The sequence below is a fragment of the Equus caballus genome, chromosome 12, assembly GCF_041296265.1.
Source record: "Equus caballus isolate H_3958 breed thoroughbred chromosome 12, TB-T2T, whole genome shotgun sequence".
Classification (NCBI taxonomy): Eukaryota; Metazoa; Chordata; class Mammalia; order Perissodactyla; family Equidae; genus Equus; species Equus caballus.
In genome coordinates this window covers 29987006-30001878 of record NC_091695.1, presented here as the reverse complement: position 1 = coordinate 30001878, position 14873 = coordinate 29987006, and the positions used below count along the sequence as shown (strand labels likewise).

General features: G+C 37.5%; 1 pseudogene; it reads right to left on the bottom strand.

Moving 5' to 3' along the window:
- Nucleotides 1-1766: 1766 nt before the first annotated feature.
- On the bottom strand, nucleotides 1767-2723 carry LOC138916488 (olfactory receptor 5A1-like; annotated as a pseudogene).
- Nucleotides 2724-14873: the final 12150 nt, after the last annotated feature.

Here is a 14873-nt window from a genome sequence, read left to right as displayed (position 1 = left end):
CCTTTTCCATATTTTTCATAAATTGAATCACTTCCTTTAGGAAGAAAAAATAATTCTACTTAATCATAGCTATTAATTTGAATGGAAATATATCAGAATTCAAGAATGTCAATTCTAAACTTCAAAGAAATCATCTATTCACATGTATCGAAATCTGCTCCGCTTGGCCTGACTGGCCCCTTCATTAGATCTTACATCTGAAATAATCCTAAAGACTTCCTCACATTGTACTCAGCCTGCTAAGGAAGCAGAAAACTAGAAGTATCCTGGGTATAACATCCATCAATAAAGGTGATTCCCAGAATTTCCAATACAGTGCCATATAAGTCCTAATATTCATAGAGGTAACTGATAAAAAAATTTCAGGAAAAGTTACCCATTGGGTAATATCATTGGATATTATTTGTATGAATCACTTTAAGTTTGCTTGACTTTGAATGGGAATGAATTTAGGAGACTCAAGAATCCAGGAGACCTGGGACAGAGATCTCACCTCCCCTGTGCGTTGTTTATGCTCTTCCAAATATGAAGTAGTTAATCCACTTACATGAACAATGAAATCAAATGAAGACTTTTTGCGTATCCAATAGACCTCTATTAATGGAAAAATGAATGTGTTGAGAAGAGGACAGGCCCATAAAGGAATGATGGAGGGATTTACCAGCAGAAATGGTTGTGCTGGACAACTCCACTGTCCATGTCCTTTAAGAAGGACTAATGACCTGGAGGTGATGGCCTGAGACATGCCTTCCAGAGATAGTGGCAAATAGTACTGAATGTGGGCTAATCCATTCAGGTTAAGAAACAAAGATTTTATGGGAGCAATGGGTTTGGATAGAAGAGAGCAAGAGGAACTCAGAGTGTGGTGATCAAAAGGGAGACTAAGCTGTGAAGTGGAGTCAGGTGCTGAACTGGTAAAGGAATGACATGGTTGAAATCAAGGAAATACAGACCTAGTAGGCACTTTAGGTGACAGAGACTGGGAAGAGAAGAGTACGGATGTGATATCATGGGACACAAATTTTCCAGGCCCCTACACAGCTCAGATAGAAATGGCGGAAAAGGGTAATGTACTTCGGTACATTTTGTTTAGAAAATTATTCAGTAGCCATAATGGGAATCCAACAGGGATACCTTGGAGAGAATGTTTAATGGAGTAAAAAGGCATCTTGTTTTGTAAGGTACCTCAACTATACATAGTGTATCTTTTTGGATCCTGCCATATACTAGTAATAAGAGTTATACACATGTACAACTTCAGGGCTGTTTGTTGTTGAACACGGAAGGCAGCATTTGGGCAGAGTATGGGCTCTGGAGTCAGGAGGACCTAGGTCTGAATGGGATTCTTGCCCCTTACTTTCCGTATAACGCTGGGCAAGTCATTTTTTCTTCCTAGGACCTCATTTCTTCATTTGTAACATAGGGATAGTACTATTTGCCTCATAGCACTGCAATGAGTATTTTATTAAATAACTTTTGTGCCTCATATATGTTAAGTACCCAATAAAATGTGGTTGCTGTAATACTAATTGTGAGAATCCCAGGGAGATTATTTTTGTGCAATAATCATTTCCCCTTTTTGGCTATCCACGGTGGGGTCAGTGGACAGATCACCAGGGGGAACAGTGAGAAAAATTTGGCAGGAGGAGCCTCCATTTCCAAATATGCACACAAAATGTACCTCTTGCCTAAGCCAGAGGTGGAGGTAGATATCATATGTTATATAAGTCTCTGTCAGTTTGGAGAAATATGTTTTCAATCATAAACTAGGAAAACACTTTCTTATTCTCCAACAACTTCCACAGGGCATCTTTGATCTCTTTGTTCCTCAAACTGTAGATTAGAGGGTTCAGCATGGGGATCACCAGTGAATAGAACACAGACACCACCTTGTCCCTGCCAAGAGAGTAGCTGGAGCTGGGTCGCAGGTACATGAAAAGGGCTGTCCCAAACAGCAGAGTCACCACCATCAGGTGTGAGGCACATGTGTTGAAGGCTTTCCTTTGGCCTTCCACTGAATGGATCTTCAAGACAGCAGCAACTATGTAACTGTAGGAGATGACGAGGATGAGGAATGATGTTCCCCCAATAGTGACCACTACAAGAAAATTCACCACTTGACTGAGGAACGTGTCAGAGCAAGAAATCGCTAAGACTGGTGGGAGGTCACAGAAGAAATGGTTGATGATGTTGGGTCCACAGAAGTGGAGCTGAAATATAGAGCAGGCCTGGATCAGGGAGCTCAGGAAGCCACTGAAATATGCCCCAATCACCATGTGTGTACAGAGACCCTGGGACATGATGGCAGTGTAGAGCAGGGGACTGGAGGTGGCTGTGTATCAATCGTATGCCATAGCAGTCAGGAGAAAGCACTCAGTTAGACCTATGCCATCAAAAAAAGAGAACTGAGCAGCACAACCCAAGAATGATATGGTCTTCTGCTCCTGGAAGAAGTCAGTGAGCATCTTGGGAGCCACTGTGGAAGAGTAACAGATGTCAATGAAGGACAAGTTGCTGAGGAAGAAATACATGGGTGTTTGCAGACGGGTGTCACTTCTGATTAGAAAGATGAGGGCCAGGTTCCAGGAGAGGGTCACAAGATAGATACCCAGGAAGGTCACAAAGAGCAGGACCTGGAGTTCTGGATGGTCTGCAAATCCCACGAAGATGAATGTGGTCACTGATGAGCTGTTCCAGGCCTTAGTTGTGGACGTGTTTCCCATGGACCACAATGACAAGATGCAGATCTGGGATAATAATGACAATCTGCATTACAGTGGTATCAACAAATAATTAAAAAATATGTGAGAGGGAGGGCAAAGTATTACAGAGGATTACAACTTTATGCAAAGATTCTCTCTCTTTCTCTCAGAAGGCAATTATAATCATTGTCTTAAATATTTGCTTTTTAATATAGCATGGTTGATATGAGCTTAAACTTTGGATTCAGACTTCCTGTGATCAAGTCCTGCCTCTACCAATTAGCAGCTGTGTTACTTTGGGTGATATGTATATCATCTCTAGGCTTCAATTTCTTTTTCTTTAAGACAGATGACAGGATCAATGTCATACATTTATTTTAAGAATTAAAATAAGGCAAAGTTTGTAAAGTGCCTGATACATAGTAAATCCCCGATGAAAGTTATTATTTGGACAGTTTTTTGTATGTCCCAGATGAGTTACCTCATGCCCTGAAAATAACTATTCATCTAACTTATTTAAGTTTCAGTATTAGAATGGAGAAACCAAGGGAGAGACCAGGTTCAGCTACGTAATTGTGAAACAACCAATCAGACATTTAGAATATTTTTTTAAACTTAAAGTCTCAGCTATGTTCCATTTTGACATTTTATGTAGACTCTAAGTAAAATGAAATTTCTTTTTACTTTTATTAAGATTATGATAGTTTACAACCTTGTGAAATTTCAGTTGTACATTATTGTCAGTCTTGTTGTAGGTGCCCCACTTCACCCTCTGTGCCCACTCCCCCATCCCGCTTTTCCCCTGGTAACCACCAATCAGTTCTCTTTGTCTACATGTTTAACTTCCACCTATGAGTGGAGTCATACGGAGTTCATCTTTCTCTATCTGGCTTATTTCATCAAAAAGATTAGGCCAGATGTGTATAGAAATGCTTTTAACTGTCAAATATTAGATCTGAATATACTAACATAGTTCCACTTTCAAATTTGTCTTCAGTCTGAGCTCTCTAAGCTATTTAATTGTTAAGAATGTGGATTCTGGCTATAGCCTGCCTGGATTTAATTCCCAGCTTTACCATATAATATATGTGTGATCTTGGGCACGTTAGTTGAACTCTCTATGACTCTGTAAAATTAGGGATAATAATAGCACTTTGTTATTAGAATTCCTTCTCTCTCTCTCTTTCTTTCTTTCCTTCCTTCTCTTCTTAAATCTCTTTTAAGACATGCATGGCCCATAGTAAGTGCTCTACAAGAGTTTTTTATTGCTGTTGTTATTTAAAAATCTAAATTACAATGTAACCTCAATCAAATTCTTATAACTTTCAGTATATGAAGTATCTTTCAAGATCAGGGACTTGATTCCACCCAATCCACATCTATAAGAATTTCCATCACCCCCTCCACATCCACACTAAGTCTCAATCCACATAAATCAGAAAAGAACACTTACCATCAGCGGGTCTTTGAACCTGAGGTCCCAACTCAGCAGAAGGCACTAGGAAAAGTGTGGTCAGAGGGCCTGGTGGCTCATGGTGAATGACCCTTATAGGTGTGGGATATATCTTGATCCTTCTTCAGGTTTTAACCCAAACAATTTAGAAATCATCAAAATTACCTATCTTTTAAACAATATTTTCATTCTGTTCTACCTATCTCTTTAAATATGATGAATCTCACAAATTTGCTTTTGTTTTTCAAAATGGAAATGTTATTTTATGAATTTTAAAGCAATATGTGAGAACTGGAAGATAATTAGGTCAATAAACAACGGTGAAATAATAAACCTAAAAATCATGGGCACTTCCTGATCAATGCAAAAAAATCCTCTTAAAACTGGAAATTATGACAATCTATCTCCTGAAATTAGAGCTCTTAACATTTAGGTGTATGCCTTTCATGTTCAAGTATATGTATATGCATATGGCTGTTTGTATCAAAGACCCTCTACAATTTACATATATTATAGAAATTATTCCAAGTCAATAACTTCACAATTTGGGAAGTAATGCTTTCTCTATTTGCTATAAATTTTTCTGGCTCAGTTTAGGAAAGCCACGCCATTTTATTATCTCCAATTTTTCATAAGTCAATCTACATCTACCTATTGCCAGTCAGTCAAGCTATCATTGATCTTTACTTTCCTCTTGGAAATTGCACAGAGATATGCCCTTGGTATAGACTCCCTCTCTTCTTGCACTCAATAGCTCCTGTTACAGATTTTCCAGTTCTAAACCTTAAAATTTGGGTAATGAGAGAATGTGAAGCTCCTTTCAGCCATCACCATGCCATCATTTGTGCAGAGTTTCAGAGATCTCTTACACTAATCTCAATCTTGTCAAATATGGCTTTAAGATTTGTATTATGTTTAGAGGCTCTGCAACTGTTTGTGAAAGGTGTGTAGAATTTCCAGGATCAGGAGGGGATTCTTTCCTTTTGAAGAAAATAAAAGGGCCTCCAGCAAAGTTTGACATAACTCAGTGCAGATGTAGTGCCACGTAGAGAAATTGGGAGCTAAACAAAAACAGCTCTACCGGAACCCTCACCCATTCTGTGTTGGGTCTGCCATTTAGCAAGGTAGAGACCTGAGGTCTGTGATGTTATTAAAGGTCATTTGGGCACCTACTCAGGTTAGCACAAAGGGAAGGGGGATGAGTTGGTGGTGATGATTCTGGGTAGGCTTCAGGATAAGCCTGGTTCTAATCCTGTTTCTACCACTTGCCAGCCATGGGATGTTGGGCAACTCATTTAGTCTTTCTAATCTTCTATTTCTCCATTTGTAAAATGGGGATAACAGTGGTTACTTAAGAGTTGTTTGAGGGTTGTTTAAGATAATATGTGAAAGCCTCATGGGTCTTGAGATAGGACGTTTGCTTAATAAATTGGGAATGTTATTGCTATCAGCAGTGAATATTCCATAAAGAATTATTTATGGAAATTAGCCTTATTTTGGAAACGCTTCCTTCTCATGTGGCAGGTTGAAGTGTGCTTATCTTACAGACATAATGAGTTCACTGATAGACCATGTAGCTTTGTAAAAAGTGTTTAGGAGTGAGATTGAAGAATTTAATCATCTGGACTTGATGGGTCAACTGAAAGTCTGTTTAGAGTGTTGCCATTAGGGCAGAGAACTTCCACATTTGGAAGGAACAGAAAGTGAAGCTGGACAAATTGAAACAAAAAGAAAAGAATATCCCGGGTTTTATTCCCACATATAGATTCTCTGAATCTTACTCTAAAACATTAAGTGAAAGGTATATTAAGAGTTGTATGGAGCACTTTATGTCACCAAACTCTACTCATGAAGTAGTGCTTCTTCCCTTGAGAAAGGAAATCTCCTTCACTCTTACTGCAAACTCAGGGAGGCTCAATTTGGTCTGAGTCTGGACTCCCTTTGATCCTAGAATACAGGTATAATCAACACCAGGCCTCTTTTACAGAGCTGAAGAAGGAGAGTTTGAGAGGCTCAGGACCTAATTGGATTCATAGATGCTGGAGGTGAATGTTTGTGAATAACACTAGCCTTCAAGACCATAGTGAAGATAAAATAATACAGCAAAATTAAGCATCTAGCACAGTACCTTGCACATAGCAGACACTTAGAGATTGATGAGAACTGGTAGGGTGGATTTACAACTCAGGTCATCTTTTGACAAAAATGGCAAGAAAGTGTTAAGTTTTATAGCCAAATCTTCCTAATCGGAGCTTAACAGGTGCAGTTGGTGATGGAAGAGAAAAATGGAATAATGACGCAGAGAACCTGAGCTAAACTGTGGAGGTGATGTGGGTTTTCTATGGTTTCTCCATCATTCATGATCTGGGCTGTGTCCTTTACTTCATGATGCCTCCTCCTCTCACTCCTCCAGGAACCTGGTGTCCACAAGGTCTTGCTCTTCTAGCTCTGTCTATCATCTAAATGCACAAATGGTTGATGTAACTGAAAGAGACTCTCTCAATGTGAGGTGAGAATTCAAAAGGCACCAAGAGATTAATTCAAGAATTAAGATTCAGATGGTAAAATTCAAGCCATCAGTCAGAAAAGAGAAACCGGGTTTTAGAGATTAGAGATCTCTTCAGTGTTTGGAAAATCTGCTATGTCAAGTCTGTCCCAATCACACCCCTTCCAAATTACTTTCCAGACTACTTACTAATAATTGGGGCTGTGTTAAAGGACATAGCAATCCCTTCCAAAACTTCATTCCCTCTTAAATCTCTTTCTAGCTGCAAGTGCTCAAACATGGTCCAGGAGGACCATCAAAGGAGCAGAAAGGTAAGATTTGGGCTGAATTTGAGGAAAGACAGATAGAATTGAAAGGTATATGGAGGTAAACTAAAATCCAAAGAGCTTCTTAGCCATCTATATGGGCTTGTAGATCTAGGGTGCTTTATAAGTGAGATTAATACGAGCATGAAGACAAAAAGTAAAATATGAATGGCTGCACCCACCTTCTCCCTCTTGTTCTGTCTGACCCTTAGCTGATACTTGTCTTGAGTTCTGCTTTGGAAGGAGTCTAATCAGGCTTTGGTAACTGCTTCCAATCCCCAAAGTGCTAATGAGTTGGAGAGCAAGCTTGAGGCTGATTTATTTATCAAAGGTCAAAATATCCACTTGGTGAATAGAATGTGTGGGCAGAAAAGTGGAGGGAAAAGATACACAGAAGAGGAAAGATGAAATCTTAAGAAATTCTTCTGCTGTCTGCTAATATCTGCATTTGGGGTCATTTTTGAAGTGTTTCAAAGCTGGGGCTGCAGGGGAATTTGAGAGAGGTTTTTTTTCCCTCTCTCCTTGGAGGTGTTTCATTACATTTTCCCTTGAGAGTCTTTTTGAAAAAGAAAGAAATGTATTATCCAAACTTCACAGATTTGTAGTTAATTGATCTCTGGGGTGGTATGCTCATATAAGTGCTCTGAAGAAGATGCTTATTAAACTCCATCCCAATGGCTTTCTCATCCTCCAAGGCTACTCAAGATCTCTTCTGGTAGTACATAAAGAACAAGCTCAAGATAACATTGGGACACATAGGGCAAGATAGACGCCTATTCTGCAGAAGAAAGAAAGATTGTAAACAAACAAACAAACACACAAACAAACTCTTTTCCACTCCTTCATAGAAACTTTTTGGCCTGAAGTATTTTAAGCGGATGGGAATTCAAACTTATTGAGCTTCTACTATGTGCTAAACACTGTACTAGGTGTCTTATGTGTGATAACTCACTAAATCCTCCAAACCCTCCCTTGCAAGGAGGAAACTGAAATTCTGAGAAAGAGTAAGCTGTTCAAAATTTTATAGCTAATAAGGGATTGAGCCACTATTTGAACCAAGGACTGTGTGACAAGAAATCCTGCATTTGCATGTATGGTACATGCATTTATTTTGGAACTCAATTGCACATAAATGTGTATATATGGTCAATCGTATCTCTCAACTCATAATCCTTTCTCTTTTCACAGAATCCTACTACCTTCCTCCAGGAGAAAGACATTAGATACAGAAGTTTTCCTCTAAAATTTTTAGAAACTTCCTCTGACTTAGCATGATAGAGTATAAAGATGTAGGATTTTTATTCTATGGAGGGCTACATACAACAAAAAATAATTTGGGTCCAGGCATTCAATAAAAATCAAGGCTTTAATTCATGTATTTGAAGATGAGGGGAGAAAAATAAAAGGTTTGATTCACTTGTTTCTTAATCTGAGAATATTGAACTGTCATCTTTTAAAAATAACTAGAATAAATAGTGGAAAATTGATTCCAGCTCATGGCCAACTAAGAGAGAGAAAGTTTTTCTAACCAGACAAAGAAAGAAATAGAGGGGGAGACATCCAGGAGAGGCTAAGGAATAGAATTCCAGTGAAAACATGGATAAGGGAGATATTATTTATTCGTCCATTTTATAAGTCTTTATTAATGCCTCTTCTGTGCCAGACCCTGTGTAACTCATCAGAGACACACAGAATGGAAGATGAGATAAGAATTTTGCCTGTATGGTGCTTACATAATAATGGAGCTACTTACGATGAAGTTGTCACTGAAGACAAGCTTTGGAAAACCAAGCTACTGCTGCCTTGACCATTATGTTTGTCATAACGACTAATATGATGGCTAGATGGGATGGATGTTTCTGATTCCACTGAAGAGTTTTCATAAAGAAAGTGACAAGCTTGGGGTTTTAAACTCTCAGCTCACCTCCAAGACAACCAGAAAGCCTCTATAAAGGCTCTAAAATAAATATTTTATTTCTTGTAGATTCAAGGTCGATAAGACTTAAAATCAGATGCAAACTTAATTGTGCAGATCGCAAAGCCTCTTAAATTAAAGTTATGACATGTTTGAAAAAGAGGAAGACCCTGAAATTTGGATTGGGGATACTTCAGTAGGCTCTAAGGAAGTTGATAATCTTGAACTCCTAAATTATCCTGAGCCTTTCTAGCCATGAGAATAGTCCCTTTTAATCTGTCTGAAGAGACTAGCCTTCCTTTTTGCAATAAGTATTTATTAGCCTCGTGTGAAGCATTGCCTTGCAAGGGGATGCCTGTCCACATTAAGCCCCACCAAACCAGCCTTCATTGCTGCCAGATCATAATTAGATTCAAATATCAGCATGCTCCAGGAGGACAAGTAAAAAGTATGACTTTTGAGAAGAGATTATTTTTCCCAAGCTTGAAAGATATTGAGTTATTTTGGAAAAATCCTGGGGGAACATATGTAGAATGGGTTCTAAATGTGTTAGCAAGAAAGACAGACTATAGCATTAGGTTGGGTAAAATGTATTCACATACTCTGGACTGTGGCTCAGTACAAAGGAAAGAATCCAATGTTTTAGGGAGATAGAAATTTTAAAGTAGGTTTATCATGTGTGATCTACATGCTAATCCCTCCCCAACCACGTCTATCTAGAGGGTTGAGAGGGAAGTCCCGTCATTCAGGCATGGAGGAACAACAGAAGGGGGAGAACCAGCATCTGTGAAAATTAGCATGTAGAATGACAGTGAAAGATGCTGTCATTGAGAAGATGTCTTGATTTTGTTGTACAGGCAAATGGTGGTGCTGAACCTCCGGAGACAAGGTGGACAAAGTTAATATATTGGGCAGCAGGACTTATACAGTCTGAGTCTGGCTTTTTTCATCTAGCATCTTGCATTCGTGATTCACTCGTATTGTTGTGTGTATCAGTATCCCATTCCTTTTTATTGCTAAGTAGCATTCCATTGTGCGAATGTAAGACAATTTGTTTAATTATTCTGCAGTTGAAGGACATTTGGATGGTTTTCACCTATGGGCCATGGTGAATAAAGCTGCTATTAACATTTTGATACAGATTTTCTTGGGAACACAGGTTTTCATTTCACTTGGGTACACATCTAGAAGTGAAATTGCTGGGTCATATAGTAACTTCATGCTTAATTTGATGAGAAACTACCAAAATGTTTTCCAAAGTGGATGCCTCATTTTTCATTTTTATTAGAAATGCATGAGAGAATCAGTTGTTCTGTATCCTTTCCACCTTTCGGCATTGTCAGAATTATTTATCTATTTATTTATTTATTATTTATCTTTGAGGAAGATTAGCCTTGAGCTAACATCTACTGGCAATCCTCCTCTTATGTGAGGAAGACTGGACCTGAGCTATCATGCATGCCCATCTTCCTCTACTTTATATGTGGGACGCCTACCACAGCATGACTTGCCAAGTGGTGCCATGTCCACACCCGGGATCCGAACCGGCGAACCCCCGGCTGCCGAAGCGGAATGGGCGCACTTAACTGCTGTGCCACTGGGCCAGACCCAGAATTTTTTGTTTTTTATTTTGCTGTTCTACTAGGTCTATGTGGGATTTCATTTCAGTTTTAACTTGCATTTTCCTGACAAATCGTGATGTTGAGTATCATATGTTCATTTACACATGTGTTTTGCTGAACTACATGTTCAAATGTTTTGTCCATTTTTTATTTGGTTATTTTTTAAAAGAAATGTTGAGTTTTGAGGATTCTTTTTTCTGGACAAGTACTTTACCAAATATATGATTTACAAATATTTTCTTACAGTCCATAGCTTGCCTTTCTTTCTTTTAATAATGCCGTTCAAGAGCAGAAGAAATTACTTTTGATAGCTGATTTGTCACTTTTTTCTTTGATGGGATTGTGCTTTTGGTATTGTATCTTGGAAATTTTTGCCTAACCCAAAGTCATAAAGACTTTCTCCTGTGTTTCTTCTGGAAATTTGTAGTTTAGATTTTACATTTAGTTGTAAGATCCGTTTTGAGTTATGGTGTGAGAAATGGATTGTGTTTCACATTTTGACACATGGATATCCAAATGTCCAGCATTGTGGAAAAGAATATTTTTTCTATATTGAATTGTTTTTTGCATCTTTGTTGGAAACCAATTGATCATAAACATGTGAGTCTATTTCTGTACTCTCTATTCTGTCCCATTGATCTATACTATATTTATCCTTTCTCCAATACAATACTTTCTCGATTGCCTTTGCTTTAGAATAAATCTTAAAAACAGCTAATGTGAGTCATCCAACTTTGCTCTTCTGTATAAAAATTATTTTGGCTCTTCTAGTTCCTTTGTCTTTCCATGTAAATTTTAGAATCAGCTTGAAAATGTCTACAGAAAATGCTGCTGAGATTTTGGTTTGAAATGCATTGAGTCTAGAGATGAATTTGAGGGAATTAATATCTTCCTACATTGAGTATTCTAATAAATAAACATGATATATGCCTCAATATACTTAGATATTTGATTTCTTTCATGAGTGTTTTGTAGTCTTTTTCGTACAGGTTTTGTTAGATTTATACCTAAGTATTTCATGTCGTTTCTTGGTGAGAATGTAAATGATACATTTAAAAGTTTCAACTACCAATTGCTCGTTATGAGTATGCAGAAATACATTTACTTTTTAGATATTAATCTTTTGTTTTGTGGCATTGCTTAACTTATTCTTTTTTCAACTTTATTGAGGTATAATGGACAAATAGAAATTTTACATATTTAAGGTATACAATGCAATATTTTGATATACATTGTGAAATGATCACAATCAAGCTAATTAACATATCCATTACCTCACATAGTTACTGTTTCCTTCCTTTCCTCCTTCCTTTCCTCCTTCCTCTCTTCCTTTCTTCTTTGTTATAAGAATGCTTAAGGGCTACCCTCCTACCAAATGTCAAGTATACAATACAGTATTGTTAACTGTAGTCACTATGTTGTGCATTAGATCTTTAGAACTTATTCATCTTGTGTGACTGAAACTTTCTACCCTTTGACTGGTATCTCCCCATTTTCACTCCACCTCGCATCTAGTAACCACCATTCTACTCTCAACTTCCATGAATCTGACTATCTTGGATTCCACATTTGAATGAGGCCATGGAATATTTGTCTTTCTGTGTCTGACTTATTTCACTTAGCATAACCTCCTCCAGGTTCATCTACGTTCTTGCAAATGAAAAGATTTTGTTCTTTTTAAGACTGAATAATATTTCTTTATATCTCTATATACCATATTTTCTTATCTGTCCATCTGTCAACGGATGTTTAGGTTGTTTTCACATCTTGGCTATTGTGAACAATGCTGAAATGAACTTGGAAGTACAGATACCTCTTGAACACACTGATTTCATTTTCCTTGGATATATAACAAGAAGTGAGATTGCTAGATCATATGGAAGTTCTATTTTTAATTTTTGAGAAACCTCCATAATGTTTTCCATGTTGGCTGCACTAATTTACATTCACAGCAACAGTACACAGGGGTCTCTTTTTTCTACATTCTCGCCAACGCTTTTCATCTTTTGTCTTTTTAGTAATAGCCATCCTTAGAGATGTGAAGTGATATCTTAGTGTGGTTTTGATTTGCCCATGCACACTCGTGTGTGTGTGTGTGTGTGTGTGTTTGTGTGTGTTGGGGGAACAGAATGAACGCAAAGAATGACAAGTTAATTGTTTTCTTCAAGGATTTTTCCTTCCCCACACTCTCACTGGTCCTCTGTTTTTCACCCTCTACACATTTTGTTTATGCCATTTCCACTTCTCTCAGAGTTTAAATCAATAATGCTATACAAAACCAGTGCTCCTGCTAAAATCAGCTGGGGGATTAAAACATGATCAGAAAACAATGAACAAACAAATTTTCCAGAGTTTCTTCTCATCTAGATTCATTCACATTCCTATGCCTGTGACTCTTCAGCAGAGAGTCTCACATGCGTTTGTACAACAATCTATCATTGTGTTACCTACTATTTTCTTTCCTTCCTGGTCTGTATCATGGTGGTGTTTCCTGCGGATACCTGCCACACCACTAACTATGATGTAAACCAACATTAGCGTCAAAGCTGAAATGCTGGCGTTGAAGACACAGATATCTGCTCTGAGAGGATCATCACCTGATGCCACCCAAACTACTTTCACTTTCAATGCCCCATTAAGTATTAGTCAACACTCTTTTTCCATTTCTTTTTCTTTCCGCTATTCTTTTTCGAGGCCTCTTGTGCCAGAACTCAGGAATGAATTTTGGGCTGGGCTGAAGGATGATTTGAGTGATAGAAAAATGGCTCTTTCCAGAATCACCTCTCTCTCCTGAGACGGCATCATTGTTCTGAAACCAGACGAGTACAATTTGATTCTTTTCCTTTGAGATTCTCCCTTTGAGAGTTCCCAAGAGACATTCAGATGAATGGACATTTAGTCAGAGCAACATTCAAAGGCTTCTTGGAAAATTCATACTCAAGATGGTGTTGATTCATATGTATCTTCAAATACCTTGATAAGCAGGGAAAATTTTGTGCTTTTTTTGCATAAACAATTATTTGAAAAATTTCCTGCAATTTTCACTATATCAATGGTTAAGGATATTTTCATTTTATTTAGAAATCAGTACTTATAATTTCCTAATTATTCTTTTTTAACAGTTTTGCTTGTATTTCGAAACTCTGCTATTGAGTGCATACAAATTTGAGATTATAGCTTCCTGTTTGAGATAACCTTTTTATTTCTAGTAATGTTTCTTATCTTAAAGTTTGCTCTGTAACATTGGGAAAGCTACAGCAGATTTTTTGGGTTAATTGTGTGATACCTCTGTCCTTTTGTTTTCAATCTTTCTGTGTTCTTATATTTAAATCATGTTCCATTAGTAACGTATAGTTGGGTTTGTTGTTTTTAACTAGTCTGACGATCTTATCTTTCACTTTGAGTACTTGGAGTAATTATTGAAAAACTACGTATTTCAATTTAATCAGCCGGATTTGACTCTTTGAAATAAAAAATGAATTAGTACTTTCTCCCACTTCTCCTCTTAACTGCTTCCCAGTTATTACTGTTATTTTTCATTTATTTATTTTTTTTCATTCTGTTGACGTCATACTGGTTTATTACATTGTATAATTTCAGAAGTACATTATTTTATATAAATTTCTGTATAGACTGCATCATGCTCACCACCAGTAGTCTAGTTTTTATGTCACCATACATATGTGCCCCTCTACCCCTTTCACCCACCTCCGACCCCCTTCCCCTCTGTGTAACCACTAACCTGTTCTCTTCGTCCATGTGTTTGTTTCTCTTCCATATATGAGTGAAATCATACAGTATTTGTCTCACTCTGTCTGGTTTATTTTGCTTAACATAATAGCCTCAAGATCCATACTTGTTCTTGAAAATGGGACAATTTTATCTTTTTTATGGCTGAGTAGTATTCAATGTGATGTATACATCACATGTTCTTTATTCATTCATAAGTCAATGGGCACTTGGGTTGCTTCCAAATCTTGGCTATTGTGAATAATGCTGCAATGAACATAGGGGTGCATAAATCTCTTTGGACTGTTTATTTCATATTATTTGGATAAATACCCAGTAGTGGGACAACTTGATCACATGGTATTTCTATTTTTAATTTTTTGAGAAATCTCCTTACTGTTTTCCATAGTGCCTGCAGGAGTTTGCATTCCCAATAGCAGTATATGAGGGTTCCCTTTTCCCTACATCCTCTCCAAACTTTGTTATTTTTTGTCTTGGTAATTATAGCCATTGTGATTGGTATAAGGTGATATCTCACTGTAATTTTATTTGTATTTCCCTATTAACTAGTGATGTTGAATATATTATCATGTGCCTGCTGCCCATCTGTATATCTTCTTTGGAAAAATATCTGTTCACAT